Consider the following 19211-nt stretch of genomic DNA (forward strand, 5'->3'; position numbering starts at 1 on the left):
TAAATACCCTGGCCGTTATGCCTTGCGGAAAGTTTTCGATGGGCCACCCTGTATGTAAGCTAATGTATAATATGACTTAATAAAAAAGAATTTTTAAAATTTCCTTTCATCAAAATCAAAATCTTTACTTTGCTATTTAATCTTGAGGCATCGCTTTCCATCTCAGCAAATCTTATATTCCATTTATCTTACAATACGTATTCGTATTCAGCCAACCTTACACCCGCATACAAGAAAATGTAATAAGCAGCAAGAATGTAGGTAAGAGCTATGCATAAGGCAATTCGTAGCAAGGAAAATGACGGCAAAATTGCCGTTAGAAGGAAGTCGATATAAAAATTGATTCTTTCAGCCATGCTGAAGCTTTTTCATTAGCCATGTTTTGTCTGATAAAATTTTTGTGTGTAAAATGTATTATTTTATCTTAAAAATAAAGGTTATTACATCATCAATCTCTCTTTTATTTTAGGTTCACTATATAAAAATATATCATATAAAATGTAATTCCACAGGTAATAGCATTGATTATTTTAGAAGATAGTGTTAAGAAATTGTTGTCATGTTCAAATAATAATCATATATATTTTAAAATATCAAACAATATACATTTAATAATGTTATAAAAGATAAAGAACATAAAACGTAGGTATATTACTTACTTTGGTGTTTACTTGTCAAAGCAAACAAACTAGAAGAACATGTTTGCCAGCGTCCACTTTGATTTGACTTTTGCTGGTTAGGTTAGTTTAGAGCTTCAGGGCTACAGCTGAAACAAAGAAAAATATTTATATAACATTCTAGTAAAAAAGCAGGCGTATAAATTTGGATAAACTGTTGACACACACTTGACTCTATATGTATAATTAATTATTATCATTAATTTTTGTCATATAATTTTGAAACAAAAATCTGAAATTATTTCAAATAACATAAAAAAATCATAGAAAATAATATACACCATATCCATTTAAAAAAAATATAATGACATATATATGTATTAATAGTGGACCCTAAAATCTACATAAATATAATCCCAAAATGCAGCAAAAGTCGCCTATTCCTATATAAAATTCACTACAAATTACGTTACTGCAACAAAATCTGTCTTATACACTTATGTTTGCTTTTTATTGTCATTATTGTTGCAAATCCCGCATTTTTTTTCTAGGTTTTTACACACATATAATATTACTACTGATATCTTATCCATTTCAAATCCTTACCTAATAAAATAGCATACATAATAATTCCCAGTTAAGATGCAAATATCTTGCTGTAGTAAAATCTGCAATATCAATCATACTGCAACAAAACCCGCCTTATCTGAATTATTTTTGAGTTTTTTTTCGCTTTAAAATGAGATATTAATGTTTACTTCCAGAAAAACCAGATACAAAACAATGATTCCATTTAATGGACACGTTTTTTGAAAACTAACGCTTCAAACATTTGCTAAAATAGTTTTTGCGTATTATATCGAAGCAATGTTTTTGGGATAAAACGAGTTATGCACCTTAACGCCTCAAATATAACAAATAAATGAAAATGTACATAAAAATAAAACATTTTGTCATTTGCGTGATTATCTTAGAAGATTAGAACATTTTAAACTGACCTATTCATATACTTCACATCAAAATTTAAACTATCTCAAATAACGGCGTTTTATCTTGTAATATTGATACATATATTATACATATATCGAAAGATCCCTAAAATTCTTAGAAGGGATTCTGCATTTTATAACTTGAGGGAGCTACTTGAAAGCGACTGAAGAGGACCCAAAAGATCTTAAAAAATTTAAGTTTTGCTCATACTGCACCGTCTTTATATACCTACTCGACGCGATATATAGCAAACTAAAAATTTAAAATTTTAATACAAGTCTAAAACGCTCTCCTTCCAGAGGCGGCAGTATGGAGAATTACTTTACTAAAGAAATGAGGTTAAAGAAATATAGCAAGCTATTATACAGGGTAATTCAAATTAGACCCCACCAATAGGATCCCGAAAACTATAAGAGATACGAGGATGATTAAATTAGGGCAAAGTTGTGCATTAATGTGACTAATAATATGGCGTTTAGAAACATTTAATATTTCGAGTAATTTTTTGTGACGTTATTTGACGCTGGTATGTGAATTCTGTCATCATTAAAAAACTGCAGGTCGCACAACGTTCAGTGAAACGAAATATGCTGAGAATAACCAAAAGAGACCGTAAAAGAATAGAGTGGATACGACAAAAGACCCAGGTAACAGATGTCATTCACAGAGTCAAAAAATTTTGTCAAATCTCTCAAATGGCAATGGGCAGAACACCCGGCAAGAAGAACAGCATGGTACCCACGAGTAATTAAGAGACCTAGAGGAAGACCAAACCTGAGTTGGTCTCATAATATTAGGAAATTAGCAGGGATAACTTAGGCCCGCACAGCCAATAATAGACAACAATGGGCCAACTACAAAGATAGTATGTGAGGCTACACCATAATTGGAAATGGTTGAATAAGTTGAAAATGATGATGATGAATTCGTTAATTTATTATAAAAGTAAACTGTGTTCAAAGTGATGTAGTACGTTGATATTAGCATATTTAGAAAAAAAATTATAAAGTTTTGATATGTTGAGGTTATACGTATTAAAAGGAGACTTTTTAAAATCAAAAGAGTTCCTAACTGTAAAGTGTGAGATTCACCCCCAAAAACCACCCCCAATACGCACTGCGGTGGTTTTTCTCGTTTTTCTCGTAAACCATTAGTCGCACAGAAAATTTTATTCTTGTCAAAAATATTCCTTATAAAATTTGCTACAAAAAAGGTTCTATTCATTATTTATATTTATCCAATGTATTTCGAGCAATAACCGTTTGAAAAATGGAGTACAAATAAAATACAGGACGCCTTTCAAATTATAGTCTCCCAAGGTATTTTAACGTGTTAAATATACACGCAACAGATATAATACTGTATAATATAAACAAAAACATTGCCTATTCCACATTCATACTTTCATCTACATATTGTCATCGTCTATAGTTTCTAGGACGTGCTCAGTATTCGAACAACTTTGCTCACGATAGGTTCCGCACATAGTTGTACATTTCATGCCGGCTTTAATGCAACTGCATCTTTTTATACAATCTTGTTTGCTGATGTTCAAATTATTCGTGCTGCCATCTGAGAAAAATGAACAAGTTCTAGTCGTTGGACAAGATGTCGATCTTGTTTTATTGCAGGACTTTCCCCCGATGAAAAGACATTCTTTTTCTGTAAGAAGCCATAGGTAATGTGAAACAACGAATGTATAGTTCGAGAGACTTGCAATCATCCAGTATTATATGTAACTTAAAAAAATCAATTTTATTTATTCACGCTATTAGCGGGTGTGACACAACATCAGGATTTTTTGGAAAAAGAAAACCAACCAAACCTAACCTAACACGTATAAATATTTAATAAAGAAAAAGACCTTGATAGTATCGTCGATATTTTTAACAACATAAAATCAACACCTGAAGAAAATGAAAAAGCTGGAGAGACGTTTATACTGAAACTATACAAACTTCAATCATCTGAAGGGAGCTTTAGTGAGCAAAGATACGCTTGTTAACTAACTTATTGAAAGTTAGTTGGTCAAACAAACAGCATGGTACCACGGTACTTTTATTAAAATTGCCTCCCACATCTACTGCAGCTAGGCAACATTCCCGGAGAACATATCTTCAAGTACAAATATGGCAAGAACAACCTATAAAACCCGACCAGTGGGGCTGAAAGAAAATCAACAACACCCTGTCACCTTTATATACATCAGAATCGCCCGTCCCTGTTTCAATTATGTCATTAATAACGTGCAAACAAGATTGTGTAAAAAGATGCAGTTGCATTAAAGCCGGCATGAAATGTACAACTATGTGCGGAACCTGTCGTGGGCTAAGTTGTTCGAATACTGAGCACATTCTAGAAACTATAGAAGATGACAATATGTAGATGAAAGTAGAATGTTAGTTAGTGGAATAGGCAATGTTTTTGTTTATATTATACAGTATTATATCTGTTGCGTGTATATTTAACACGTTAAAATACCTTGGGAGACTATAATTTGAAAGGCGGCCTGTATTTTTTTTTGTACTCCATTTTTCAAACGGTTATTGCTCGAAAGGCATTGGATAAATATAAATAATGAATAGAACCTTTTTTGTAGCAAATTTTATATGAAATATTTTCGGTAAGTATAAAATTTTTTGTGGGACCAACGGGTTCTGAGAAAAAAGCGAAAAACCATCGAAGGGCGTATTGGGGGTGGTTTTTTTGGGCGAAGCTCACACTTTAGAGTTAAAAACTCTTTTGATTTTGAAAAGTCTCCTTTTGGTGCGTCTAACATATCAAAACTTTATAAATTTTTTCTTCTATTCGGCTATTTTAGGTCTAATATAAATATACTAATGGTCCTCTTTTGACACAGATAGTTTTACTGTTTTTCTTTTGTTGTTTTTATTCTATTCGAACTAAAGAAAAATATCAAGAAAAATGGCCTTATAGAACACTTAACTTTTAACAAAATACGTTAAGTGCAAAATTACAAATACTGTTAAAAAATTGACTATATCAAATTGGGGAATATTTCCTCCGGATAGTCAACTGTGCCTTTAATTGTTCAATCAAGAAAAAAAGTAAAAAATATGTCAAACAAATCTTTGTGTTGATCTATGTGTATACAAACAAGTTAACTGAATTTTCCAGTAATTGTTAATTACAGGAAAATATCTTTAACGTGCCACTAAATGATTCTGTTGTCAAAGCTGCCTCTTGTACAGTCATCTGAGAAGTAATGTGGTAAGGCACGCCAATATAAAACCGTTTTAATGGCTTAAATTTTAATATGTCAGAAAAAGAGGAAGAGCGGGAGGAAGCGGGCCCCCTTTATTCCACGTCGAACGTGCCGCTACGCTTTGGGTCTCTCTCGGGGGGGAAATACCGGAAATTGTGCGAGTTGCAGGCAGGATGGAAGTCCCATCACACTGGCAGGAGTCGAGGGGAATCCTTTGGATTGAAATATTTGCTCGTTTTTTGGTTCAGCGTTTTCTAAGGTATGCAAATATCTAATAATGAGATTTTTAGAAGAAAGAAAAAGGAAAAATACGGCATGGTTTAGTAAAGTAAACAATATAAATCGGCTAAGAAGCGGGTTCATGCATTGTGGGTTACTTTATTTGAAATACTAGCGGATCGGGTCAAAGAACGCTTTCACACACACCGGCAAAATCTGCACCATGCCGGTGCCGGCGCCGGCTAAACTAAGAGTAAGACTGTCCTTGCATTTGCTCATCACTAGTCTCTATATGTTAGCAGAAATAATTATTTTATTAATATTGTTATATTATGTTCATACAATAATGGGTATTGTGCGAGTTGCAGGCAGGCTTTAATTATTGCTCTGTAGTATATCATGTTGAGTGTATTATTTATATTTTTTGGAAATAGATTTCTGTGTCTGGGAACGTGGCAGGCAAAGGTTAGTTATTGGGTCGAGATTTCCGTATGTAAGAAGAGTACAATGCGTTTATAATGTACTAAACAAGAGAGAATACTAAAAACGTTGCAAAACGTATGCAATAAACCGAGAAACTGTGCACATTGCTAAAGGCTGCCATTCACTAGGCGATAAACGAGCAATCAGATCGAGCGATCTAGTCGCTTTCGATCAAATTGTCGAAAGATCTCCAGGTTAGTGCGTCATTTCAATCAAATTGAAAGCGATATTGTGGTTGCCCAGCAATCTTTTGATTTACATTGCGGAAGGTAAATCGGGTTGCGATTGCCAGCAATTTAAGAGGTTGTAGGAGGATCGCTCAAACAGTGGACGTCGGCAACCGGGTTGCTCAACTATTTTTATTATTTAGTACATGAACAGGAGAGTGTCGGAAATTCTCGTTTAATTTCCAGAAAAATTGCTTGAATGTCGCCTTATAAATGGTCCGTTCCAAGCAACCAAATTTCCAAGAAATTTAGAAGAAAATTTATCGCTTAACTCGGTTGCTACAAAATCGCCCAGTGAATGGGGGCCTTAAGAGACGTGGAAGGAGATATAGCAGATTCGTCGCGGTTGACCGGTTGACCCAATCAGTAATAATTATAAAATTTCAATAACCAAAACAAAGGATAAATAAATCCAAAAACATCTGATTTGATCTGACAGTGACAAGTGACGGAGGTGATGATCAAAGATATAGAGAGATGGACAAAAAGCCTACTGCTGCTGGTGTGCCTGGTCCAGTGACAATATTGTGTATCTATAGCTGTATATCGTTGTGTATATCGGGTTGCATAATTGTAAAATTTAAATAAAATAATATTTAACAATAAAATTATAGTAAACATGATGCAAAAATAATAGTTATTTGCGATAATTTATGAGCTAGCACACAGAGGTCGTTGCGAGGAAATTTGACTGTTACAATTAGCTAAAATAAAAATATATCTGATGATTTTATCTAGTTATCTTTTCCAAAAAAAGTCTTTTAAAAATAAGCGGTTTGCGATCGTGATTTTGCTTTACTTGATAGGAATAGGCGTACCGGAGAAATGTAGCAACGCCGCAACAGCAATCAAGATCACTCCGACTTAATAAGATCCCTATGCGATTTACTTCCACACATGTAAATACCGACCCAAAGGTATCAGTTGCCAGCAGGGTATGTCGTGATTTTATGAAACTATACTGTATTATATGTTTTCTACATATATTTATGAAGTATTTATGTGAATATATGAAAAAAAAAGTAAAAGTTTTCTAACTTAGAAAAATTTATCTAGTTATATATTTTAATTAGAGATTTACACATTTAAATATTATTTATGTCTATTCAAAAAAAAACAATATTGAGTTACAATTTTGTGGACGGAAGTACAAATATCACGAATACAACTCCGAATAGGATCGACAATAGAATAACTTACTCGCCGGGGTCCTTTTTACCTTTGATCCTTTACCAGCTAATTTAATTCGATATTCGGAGGAGAATCGAACGGTGTCTATAGGAAAGTGAACTCCTTTTACTATTATTAACCTAGTGGCCCTCACAGTCAGAGGGAATTGAGCCTTCAATCCCCATTAAAATGTACATTATTAAGCGGGGATCTGAAAGGGTTATTGTTTAGTTTTATCTGTTTTCGAGTAATATTCGACCGAAATTGGATGCGGAATGCGGCAATAGTGGAAAACAAGGGACCCGGTTTTATTATCGTTTAGTAGTTTGACTTTGAAATTTCAAAATAAAAATGTAGGTATGTCCTCAACAGTAAGGTCATTACATGCTTGTTATCGCCATTTACCTTGAAAATAAAATAAGTATAATTATTATGTCGGGTACTTACTTGGAAGGAAATGAAACAAAGTGTCTTGACAAAGTTTTCAATGCTATTGTGCGGCTGATATTAATAAGCATGCTGATATTTTTAGTATATTTTTATCTGAGGTCTCGATATATTATTTCCTCTTTTTCCATTTACAACAGCACGATGGTGTTTAATGTTATCCAAATGCTCAGCTCTGCGGTATTTTTACGCAGGTAAATCATTACTCGCCTAGAAGAAAGCCAAACCAAACTACAAGGAAATATAACTCTTTTTGGTGTATAAAAACTTGGCCTGCGTAGTTTTACTGATATGCTCCGATTTATTTATTTAAGAAAAAAAAAATAGTTTGTAATGAACAATTCAAATATTTAGCTATATTTCTCACAATGTTTTGTCACAAAATCAAATAATTCAAAGTTACTCTAAATAGTCGGTATCAGAACTTTTTCATTTAAGATTTTAGATCTTACTTTAAGTGTGGTAGACAGTGATTCTGTATTGAAACTAAAGGAATTTCGGACTTCCATTGTCTCTATTTAGTTTTTGATTAACACAGGCAGTGTTTCGGTCAACTTCTTCACGGGTGAATGTCTGGCTATGGTACAAAAGCTCAGTAGTTTTAGGAATTATTTTAGTTTACACTTGATAACGGTCAGTGATCCCTCTGACCGAAACGTTGTGCAAATCAAAAAATAAATATGAAAAAGACAATGAAAGTCCGAAATTTTTTTAGTTTCAATAAGATTTTAGACTAATGATAAAAAAATAATTATACCATTCGTATGCCAATTCTATAAAAATATACTTGAATAATTCTCTTGGATATAAATATAAAACCCCAAGCAAATTAGTTTAGTTAAATTGTAAATAAAAAAACATCCAACTATTCAGCATTTTTTTATTTTACGTACTTTAAAACCTTTTCAGAAGTTTGTAAGATTTTTAGGGTCATCTTTCGGTCCTGTAACTTTCTCAAAATAAAAATATATCGGGACATTAAAAAAGTTGTTTTTGGACACTAAAACATTTTTATTCTCCTGATATATTTTTTTACAGATTTATAATATATATGTTACGTGTCCGGTTAATGTCGACATTAACAGGTTAATGTTTGGGTTTGGGTTTGCTTTTAGTTGTTTTGTTGTGTGTTATTCTCGAGATTAACCGGGTAATGTGGATATTAACCGAATATCGGACCTTAACCGTTACATGATTACATAGCTATAAATAGTTTTTTCATTCGAATTTGGTTAACTGCATGTCAAAAACATTATTATACAGGGTGGTCTGACCTGTATTCCGGAAATATTGGCAGCATATTCTGCAGATAAAAATAAGTAAAGTTCGTATAAATGTATGTCCCAAAATGCTTAATTTTGGAGATAGAGAGTGTAGAAGTTTCATTTCTATTTCCATGAATTTTGAATTTCGATTTGGATGAAAATTGGTGTCTGCGAGTTTTTTGACATGAGAAATTTGATTTTGATGTCAAGATGGCTCCTATTTGTAGGGGGCGCCACCTACATGTGTTTTAACTGTTTTGAAGAGTAATAACTTTCCTTCCGTACCTGTATAAAACTACTGAGTGAAACAGTATATATTTCCGTGATTTTTTACGTAAAAAATGTTTCTTCATAAGCATTTCAAATTTATGATTTTAGTCTAATAATAACTATTTAGTCAACATGTTTAATTTATGAAAATGATGACAGGTATTGATAATTTAGATTCCAAATATCTTGAAAGCCATTACTCGTAGCGATTTTTACCAACACCTTTTTTATATAAAAACGTCGTAAATGTATATTTTTTTACTCAGTAGTTTTATTCACGTACGTACGGACGAAAAGTTATTACTTTACAAACCAGTTAAAAAAGTTATAAGTAGCGCCCCTAGAAGTAGGATACATATTCACATCAAAATCAAGTTTTTTATTTAAAAAAACTGCCAAACACAAATTTTCATCCAAATATTGAAGTTACTTCAGAAATTATTTGGAAAAAATCGAAATAAAAATCAAACTTCTACACCCTGTATCACCGAAACTAAGCATTTTAGAACATACATTTATACGAACTTTTTTACTTATTTTTAGCGATGGGAACTATCGAATGAATTAGACTATCGGATGGTTAATTAATGAATGATTTCAACTATCGAATGGTTTTATTCGAATAAAATCATTTATTCATTTGCATACTAAAGCATATGTGACAACCTCGCCGTGCGACTAAATGGTTATCGTTGAGCCACGACTATCGAATGCTTTTGACAAATGAAATTTAGTATTCGTTTGATTTTTGTATGCGTCAGTGCATTATTAGTTCTTCCAAATTTTTATAACTTCGCCGTATAAATACTGTGCTATTTTTGCGTTTATTGATGAATTCTGATGGTAAATAGCCATTGTACAATTTTAATAATTATTATAGTGGTTATTTATTGAGTAAAACTATGTATGTAAATAATATTAAATATGTTCTATGAAAAGACTATGAAAAAATACAATGCGTGTAACGTTATAGAAAATATAAGAAAAGTAGCATTACTTTATTTAAATTGTTAAATTTTATGCGGTGTTAAATCTGATGTGTTGCAACCTGTAGATTCTAGAATCTATGTCTCGTTATTCATCTGTTAATATAGCGCAATAATAATATCTATAGAAAGTAATACTATTACAAGGCGTAATATAATGAAACCTAAAATCTAAATCACATTGTAACTACTGCATCGACATAAATGTTCTTAGTAATCTAACCACTAAATATAGTCTGTACGATATTATTTAAAATGTACGTTACTGTTTAAGACTGAAAATATAGAAAATCTAAAACATAAAAACTAGAACCTAAATCTACACTTAGCTGTTCTTTATGTAATCTTGCTTCAAACAGTAGCAGCGTGAGGTGGTCTCGCATCTCTGTACTCAGCCATCCAACACAACCAAAGGGGGCCAGCATGAGACACCATAAATTGGTACAGCCGTAACTAACTAGCTTACAGCTGGGATGGGACTCAAGCTACATCCACGCTGTGGCACTTGGAAATAGTCCGTACCTTGGAAATAGTCCGTACCTTGGACACAGTCCGTACCTTGGATACACAGTCCGTACCTTGGACCCTAAAAATATGAAACTCTTGTTTAAAACCAAACAAGGTCTAATAAACAAAATAAACCTACCTCGAAATACTTCCGAGGGCTCAATAAATAATAAACAACATGTCCTTTCTTCCATGTGACATTCTGGAGGACAAAAAAAAAGGGACGCCAACGTGCCAGCAAAACACAAATACAAGTTGGGACATCCGTAACTCTACCCTAAAAATATTCAATAATAATATCGAATCTATAAAAGGTAATAACTCATCATCATTTACCTGTAGCCTCGAAATAGCAGCTGATTCAAATTATACAGCAAGACTTAAATAATCACCATTTCCAAAAGCTGGGATACAACAGAGCGTCAAAACAAAGTGAGGTTAAGCACGGAGACAGTTGACAGAAGCTATGTTGACAGCGCCTCCTCACAATAACAGGGTTGTCGACTAGGGAACGTAAAAATTACGCGTCAAATAAACTATCCGGCCTGAACGAGAGGAATCCGGTGATGATAGGCCAGACATCATATATTATATATAAAAAAGACATGTAACGAACTAAAAACGTTACAATACAGTTCGGACCACCCTGTATAATATTTACGCAATCAACTTATTTAATTGTATTGTCAGATAGATTAGTATTTTTTGAAGTAGTGATTGAAGACGTATTCAATCGCACTCTTAAATCGAATAAGATGTGACAATTAAAAAAATAAATAATTTTAAAATGTCGTCCATTTCATATGCTCCAAAGAAATGTATTCCTGTAAAACTGTCGTTCTTTGGCGTCACCGCGATATTATTCATAATATTCATGTTTCATGAACACTCTGTGAGGTATTTCTCAAAGCAAGAATTTGTAATATCACTACAATACGTGTAAATGAACCAAATATTCTACTCGAATGGCATTTCTTTGAAATCCCCAACTGTATGCGTTTATATATGAGTGACTAAATCTGCATCTAGTGTAACAAAGTCGTTGGGTTTATTCACTTGTAGTTGTAAGTTTACGTAGCTACGTCTAAAAAATTGCACGTTGATGTAATTCGTTGATGCACCGGGAGAGCAGCTTTTCAGTTTGATCTTTTCATCGGGCTGAATACATTAACCTGACTGGTTCATTGAAATTCCTTTTGATTCTCGACATTAAAGTATTTTAGCATATATAAATATATTTTCTATAAGCAAAACTATTAAATGTCTTGGGATTTTGTTATATAAAAATAATAAAATGAATAATATTGTCTAAACACTTCAGTTTTATGAATAATAGTTCAGGAGGCAGTGAATTTTTTTTTACTTATTTTTCCAGTTGATCCAGTATGTATATAAAATAGTTTGTTCGGATGTTGACATTAAATGACAATTTGTGAGTCTGGCTAAAATTTTCGGATGGGATTTCTAAACAAAACAAAAAAGTCCATCTATTTTTCCAGTCATAAACATTTTACATTTATTAAAATGAATCATTTTATTAATGAAAATAACAGTCTAGCACATCCCAAGTGGTGGAAAGTCGGTCTGGCTGAAAATTTGCGAATGCCGAAATTTGACATATTTTGGAAAAATTCTTTACCCCTATTTTCCCGTTCTTCAAATCTAATGTATCATTTTATACTATCATAAACTATAATCAAAAGCAAATCTGTCTGATTTACGCAAAAAACTGCAACAAACAAACTGCAAAAATTACAAAATTTTACCTAACCTAACCTTAACCATCCCAACCCATCGGAAAAGTCCCCCCCTACACACACTTCCGTAATTATGATATGATATCAATATTACAATTTTGTGTTATGTCGACGACGTTGTGCTATTCGCAGAAAATGAGTACGACCTCCAAAGACTAGTATATCGCTTCAATCTAGTAGCAAAATGATAATCTCTGCATCGAAAACAAAGAGCCTGACAGCATCGAAAATACCTATCAGATGCAAGATTGTCGTGAATAACACAATAATACAGCATGAAATAAAATTTAAATATCTTAGTATAGAGTTATCCGGTTATGGCAATATCGAAACAGAGGTAAGACAACAAACAACAAAAGCAATGAGAGTGGCTGGATGTCTGAACGACACCATATGGAAAAATAAATACATGGGCGCCGAGCTCAAGTCAAGAATAAGACAAGGCTGTCGTTAGACCCATAATGACCTACATAGGAGAAACCAGACCGGATACAGCAAAAATAAAAAGATTGTTGGAAAGAGGTGAGATGAAAATCCTCCGCAAAATCACAGGTAAAATGCTGCTAGATAGAGAAAGAAGCGACAACATAAGGCAAACATGCATGGTGGATAGCATTAATGAATGGGTATTGAGCAGAAGACGCGAATTAAATGAACATATAAACCGAATGGACGAGGGAAGAATAGTAAGTTCAGCTCGAGACAAATCACCACTGGGAAGAAGAAGCAAGGCCAAGAAAAAGATGGTGTGATAACCTTACCATCGATTGAAATTGTAGGCATAATGTGAAGAATGAACAGGCAATCTGCCTAATATAAAGTAGGAGGAAGAAGAAGAAGATAATTACGATATATCTTTTTAGTTACCACAACGTACAACATCTAGACCCTGTATCTCCAAAACAAAGCATTTTAGGACATATAAATTTATACAACCTTTTTTATTTATTTATATCCGCAGAAAATACTGCCGAAGTTTACCCTATAAACTATATATTCGGAGATTTTTATATCAACAATAAAGTCTACATTCTAAGTATAACATGGTTATTAGTTTTTTATGTGGTTATTGTGTTATTTTATTAGGGTTTTTTATATTGCTATTTTATTACTTTATTTCTTTATAAAGGTCCTTAAGTGCCAAACATACTTCTATTCCCATAACACAGTTTAATTAAAGTTTCCGTCTATAAAAAAAACGTAAATTGCACGCAGGCAACGCTATCCTAGACAAAAGCCTTTTGCCAGCATAAAGTTAACAACCAAAAGGAGAGTTAAAGGGGTAAAGGGTTAAAGAAGGCCGAGCAAGCAATGCGGAGCCTGTCGAGTTTTCATCAGATAGGTAGAGAGAGGGGGAGCTAGCATGCGCGTTTCATCTTCTAATTTTCGAAGAATGTCTGTTTAAGTACGGAATTGGGATGCGAATGGGAAAATAACCCTCTAATACAGGTTTGCATCGGCGAAAACAATAACAGAAAGAAGGGTATCAAGACGCGAAATTATATGGTTTAAAAGTTTATTTAGGAGTTCTTTATTATAGTATATAAGTAAATTGAAAAAAGATTAATTATTATAAACATTGTTTGAAAATATGTTTTATTTCATTTTTTCTCTGTCAATATCTGAATAAATTTTTAACTTCTTTTCTTATTATTATCTTCATCTTTTTATTTTAATTTAAATGTCTGTATTTTATATGATCGGTATTTTTTATTTAACGATTTATTGGTTTTGAATTCCTACCAAATGGTGTGAATTTAGAACTATCATACAGGGTGGGTCTTAAATAAGTGCAAATATTTTCAGGGCTGGTAGATCTCGATAAAAGAAACATATTCTCTCTTTACCGTTTTTCAAATAAGGCTAAAATAATCGAAAATGTTCAAGGTTGAAAATTTAAAAAAGAATGATTTATTTTTAAAAAAATTTGAGAGCCACGGAATTTTTCTGTATTTGCATCCCTCTTAGAGCCGTAACCATGGTAATATCACAGATTAAGAAACGTGGGAAAACTTGCGGTGCGCGGTGTACAGGCAGTTCTAAAAAGTTTTCTAAAATATACAGGAAAATTAAAAGAAAATACTTGTATAATCGAATGTAATACCACAAGATGTTTCGGGATTAACGAATAGTACTTTTACCTGACACGAAATGTGTTACCCTTTCTAACCCACTTCTCCTTCGGAGTCGTAGTGTTGCCGGTATCTCATTGAGTGTCAGGCAAAATTATTAGGTAATCCCGAAACATCGAGTTGTATTCAAAAGATTATACAACAAAATAAAAAATACCAAATCTTTCTTTTGTTATTTTGTAATAAAACTTTGATATTTTTATTTATTTGGGACACTCTGTATATTTTGTAAAAATATTTTTGAAAGAAATGACTTCTAATTAATCCTTTTAAAAACCCAACAATTAAGTATAAAAATCTAATCGTTTAGCTTAATACTCCGATTATCACTTATATGGTGAACATCCTTCTATATAGGAAAAATATAAATATAGTTGTATATCAATTTAACAATTTATATTATTTCGATATTATTCCAAAAACTATTTTAACTATTATTTATTTAAAACTAACCTCCTAATTTCTCAGTTCATGTAATAATGTAATTAGTTCGACCTATTATATTAAACCCGCACCGCGATGTTAGTTCTTCTATTTTGCCGCAATGCCGGCACGTTCGCCGACATCGAATAGAGAAGAAAGTCTAGATTTACGTTTAATAGACGTGCAAGTATATAAGTAAGACAGAGCGTGTAATCAATTTCGTGAAGATAAAACGACGAAAGTACCTGGGTATGTGTAGCGTATGGTGTACGCCTGCAGTGTTTCTTCTCTGATCTGATATTTCTGCTTTATAATTGGGGAGGATGGATAGAACACAGTACCAGCGTATCGAGACATGATAATTTCCCTGTATCTATTATATATAATGTTAAAGTTTATTTTGCGTTGTTTTGATTCAGTTTCGTATGTAGTAACTTAATGGAATAATATGCTTAAAGGTGTGGTCTATAATGAATGAAACTGTTGATTTTGTTTAATGAAAATAACACATATGTATGTTAACTGAAATAACAGATAGTACTGAGTCTGTGGTTGGTTCCTTGTAAAACATCGTTGAAATATTAGTATTTAAAAAAATGTCTATACCTATGTGGCGGATTCATCTCTCCAAAAAAAAATCCTTTATGGGTATTTCACCACTGCACTGCAAGAAAATCTACAAAATAAAATAGTTATTTTTTGTAAACACATCTGCGTTAAATCTAAACGGATGCTGCTTGTCAGAAGTTATGTTTACGGTAATACAAATTTGCCTAACAAAGAAAAAAATGCTTAACGTTTCGGAAAGTTATCTCTTTCCGTCGTCGGAAGCAAAAAAATACAAATAAAGAAAAAAAAACTATTTAAAATATTTAAATTCAACTATTCCAGAATACTTTACCTTTTTAAAACATATACGTCTACAAGAGATCGTTGACGCTCTGTTAAAATGACATTATATCAAGTTAAACTTCAAAATTAACAATTACTACCTGATAACAATTACTTAATAAAGTAAAACCAAAAAGCCCCAAACTTTCTGTATGATTATATTTAAATTTTACGTATGTTATGTTTATTTGTCATGTTCTTTAAAATCAAAGAAGCGATTGCCATACATTACTAACATCTACAGATGCATGAGCGATACATTTATTTTTATTAGATTGAATTAAAAAAGCCTCTTTTATTTTCCTTTCAGAGGCTATCGCTTCTTTCATTATAATTTTGGCGTTATTAAAATTTATTCTGTGCCCTGTGTCCCATGAATGCTGACAAATCTTAGATTTGTGAAAATCTCCCTTTCTTAAATAATCTTTATGTTCTTTAGTTCTAACATTTAAGGGTCTAGATGTTTCACCAATGTAAAATTTATCGCATTTACAGGGTATTAAAATGTAATATACCAAATACATTAATATACAAATAGTAAAATTAATATAGCAAACACAATAATATACAAATACTAAAAAGTTTTCGAAAAATATACAGGGAAATTTAAAAGAAAATACACGATTTTCAACATCTTTTTTTAGCGAAAAAAACCTCATAGACGTGTTTCTGGGGTCGAAATATACCAGCCCTGAAAATATTTGCACTTATTTAAGACTCACCCTGTGTAACATAAATTAGGATTGATTGACGTATTCAATTGTTTTGGGTGACTTCCTGTTTCACCGGAAATTATTACAACTGTTGATATTTAAATGGCACCCTCGGTATTACTTTTACTTTACTCAATAGAATAACTAGAAATACTCTGAATAGAATGACATATCATATATCAACTTTTGACATTTTCGCTTATAAAAATCGTAATTTAAATTTCAATCTAGATAGCCATGGCTGTGTTAAAAATACTAATTTTTAATCAATGAGAGTTGGAAAAATAGATAATGTTTTTAGTGTCTTGTCCTGGCCATATCTCATTTTTTTCAAATAGAACGAGAGTGGCGCATTTAGAAAAAGCAATTTTTTACGAATAATTTGGTACCACACACTTGGTATTTCGAGCCAAATTGTCGTTATAAGCCGCATGTTCCAATTTCAAATAAACCATATGCGAAAATGGCAAAAGTTGACATATGATATGTCATTCTATTCAGAGTGTCATTTTCTATTGAATAAAGTAAAAAAATACCGAGCGTGCCATTTAAAAATCAAAAGTTGTAGTCATTTCTGATGAAACAGGAAGTAACCGAAAACAATTGAATACGTCAATCAATCCTAATTTATGTCATATACTAATATCCCAAATCTCGTTTTTTACCGGAAAAAATAAAAAAGTTACAGGGGTGAGCCACTTTTGAAACACACCCGGTATACCGTATGATCGAGAAAAAAAAACGGTGTCGAAGACAGCTGGGGCATGACAATCAAACATAAAAGTTAACAGTTTTCAAACACACAAATTTATTTCGAAAAAAAAATTCTCAATTTAAACTACACTATTTAAAAACCATTTTTGCTCAACATGAAAACAAGTTACAACCTCACCAAAGCGAAAGCCAACCTTACTTAAGGCGAACGAAGTAAGCGCCATTAAAAAAAATAGTAGAGTACAAAAGTAAAGTAAAGATTTCAGTTAACGTCTCCTTTTTGCTGCCAGGGCTAATCTGGACGGAGCCTACTTTGTTTACGCGGAATCCGAACCGCGGTCCTCGGCCATATCATGGTCAATGGCCTACCGACTTAGGAAGTGTCTAAATCAAGTCTTACTCACGAGATATCCGATCTCATCCGGCCTCGAACCGGCGTGAATGAGCAGTGTGTATCAATAGATTTTACACTTTTCCCTTGGACAACAGTACGATACAGTTTCGAACCGGTCATCCGTCCATCCACCAGTATCGCCTTACGTCGCTTAACTTCGGTGTTCTAATGGGAACCGGCGTTTCAACGTAGCTTAACCAACGTTGCCTTATAGTAGTAGAGTACAGGCCAAGTCTAGGGCTTGACCTAGCCAAAATTATCATCGATAGTAGAAAATCATACGTATTCCTTTCTAAATCTAAACTAAAATACTAATAAACACAAAACCCTTTTAAGTTGATTGAAATTTTCTATTTGTTTATCGAAATAATAAATAATAATTTAATTTTGAACTACTCAAATAAAATAACATCATAAAAAAAATATCGTATGCATCAGTTAATTAGTCTAAAATGTTTAAAACCAGATAAAATGGTAAACATAAATACCGAATTGGCAAATAAAAATTTATTGAAAAGACTTGAATAAATATACATAGTTCATTATTTAAATGCATTTTGAATATTGAAAATAAACTATTTACAGATTTTTAAATTAACGAAATAGGAAATAATAATATAACGTGTAAATATTTTAGCATATTGAAATATAGTTTATGTGTACGATTTAACTACTAAAGTTATAATATAGCCTATATTTTTGTTTGTTTATAAAAATATTTAAAAATAATAAGTGCCTACTAAAATTGTTAATTCTTGATGATGAAATACATAGTATACATAAAATATATATTTTATGTGTATTTAAAAATGAGCTTGGCTGTAGAACACAGTGGAAAAAACTCTTTGCTTGTGCATAAATTTGCCCGTTAATAACCACTGTTAGTCGACGCTACAAGTAATATTTACACAGATAAGCATTTTGATGTGTTTTAGTTTAGTAGTTTCATTAGATTTTAAAATCATTTTTGCAGTTCTTGACTTTAGAAGTATTGAAATAAATACGAATGTAATCATGTATCGCTCTTTTTTGCACTTTCATTTTATATTTACTCATTTACACCTTTTATATTCTTCTATATTTAACCCTCAACTGGTGTGGTGGGGTCCAGCGGACCCCAAGCACTATTTAAACTTCTGCAAAAATTTTACGTTTAACATTTAGGCCTCGCCGCGCTATTTACCTTTAAGTTAGGATACACATATGCAACTGTTAAAGGCACACTTGTTTACGTGTGTTAAGTTAGCACAACCACTTTAAAAAAATGTATGAAACTATGTGGAATAATTGCCGTAAATTAGCCGTGAAAACGAAAAATTTGCCGCTCTTCGCTAAGTATGTTAAATCGATGGTTGTACTAAGTTAATATTAAGTTAGCACAACCACCATTGGAAATCAGTGAAAGAACATAGTTAGGAATTTTATAGTATAGCAGGAATTTGCCGTTTTTTTTGCCGTTTTTAGATACAATTAAAAAAAATATCCTCTGATCATTCTCTATCACACTGCAACAAAAAATGTAATAGCCTCAAGGTCACGTATTAAGTTAGCACAACCATTCCAGTAAACGTTAAGTAAAATGTCTGAAATTAGGTGGAACAATTGCCGTAAATTAGCCGTAAATACACCATGCAAACGAAAAATTTGCCGCTCTATTATTTGTTTACAAAATCGACAATTAACGTAAACAATAACGTTAAATTAGCGCCAGTTTTCTTAAAATTTACTAAATGGGATCAATAATAACTTTTTAGTACAAAAAGAATATGCCGTAAATAAG

The 19211-nt window shown here is 32.3% G+C and overlaps 1 protein-coding gene across 3 annotated transcripts in view; it reads right to left on the reverse strand.

The window, feature by feature from the left end:
- LOC115891076 (irregular chiasm C-roughest protein-like) overlaps positions 1-19211 on the reverse strand; it is a 549766-nt gene that overhangs the window by 225363 nt on the left and 305192 nt on the right. For all 3 annotated transcript variants that reach the window (XM_030911476.1, XM_030911478.1, XM_030911475.1), the window contains one exon: positions 660-766. The gene's annotated coding sequence lies outside the window, so the exon portion shown is untranslated. The remainder of the gene's footprint in view (positions 1-659; positions 767-19211) is intronic.

Source organism: Sitophilus oryzae, unplaced genomic scaffold (genome assembly GCF_002938485.1).
Source record: "Sitophilus oryzae breed Bouriz unplaced genomic scaffold, Soryzae_2.0 scaffold_965_pilon_pilon, whole genome shotgun sequence".
Lineage (NCBI taxonomy): Eukaryota > Metazoa > Arthropoda > Insecta > Coleoptera > Curculionidae > Sitophilus > Sitophilus oryzae.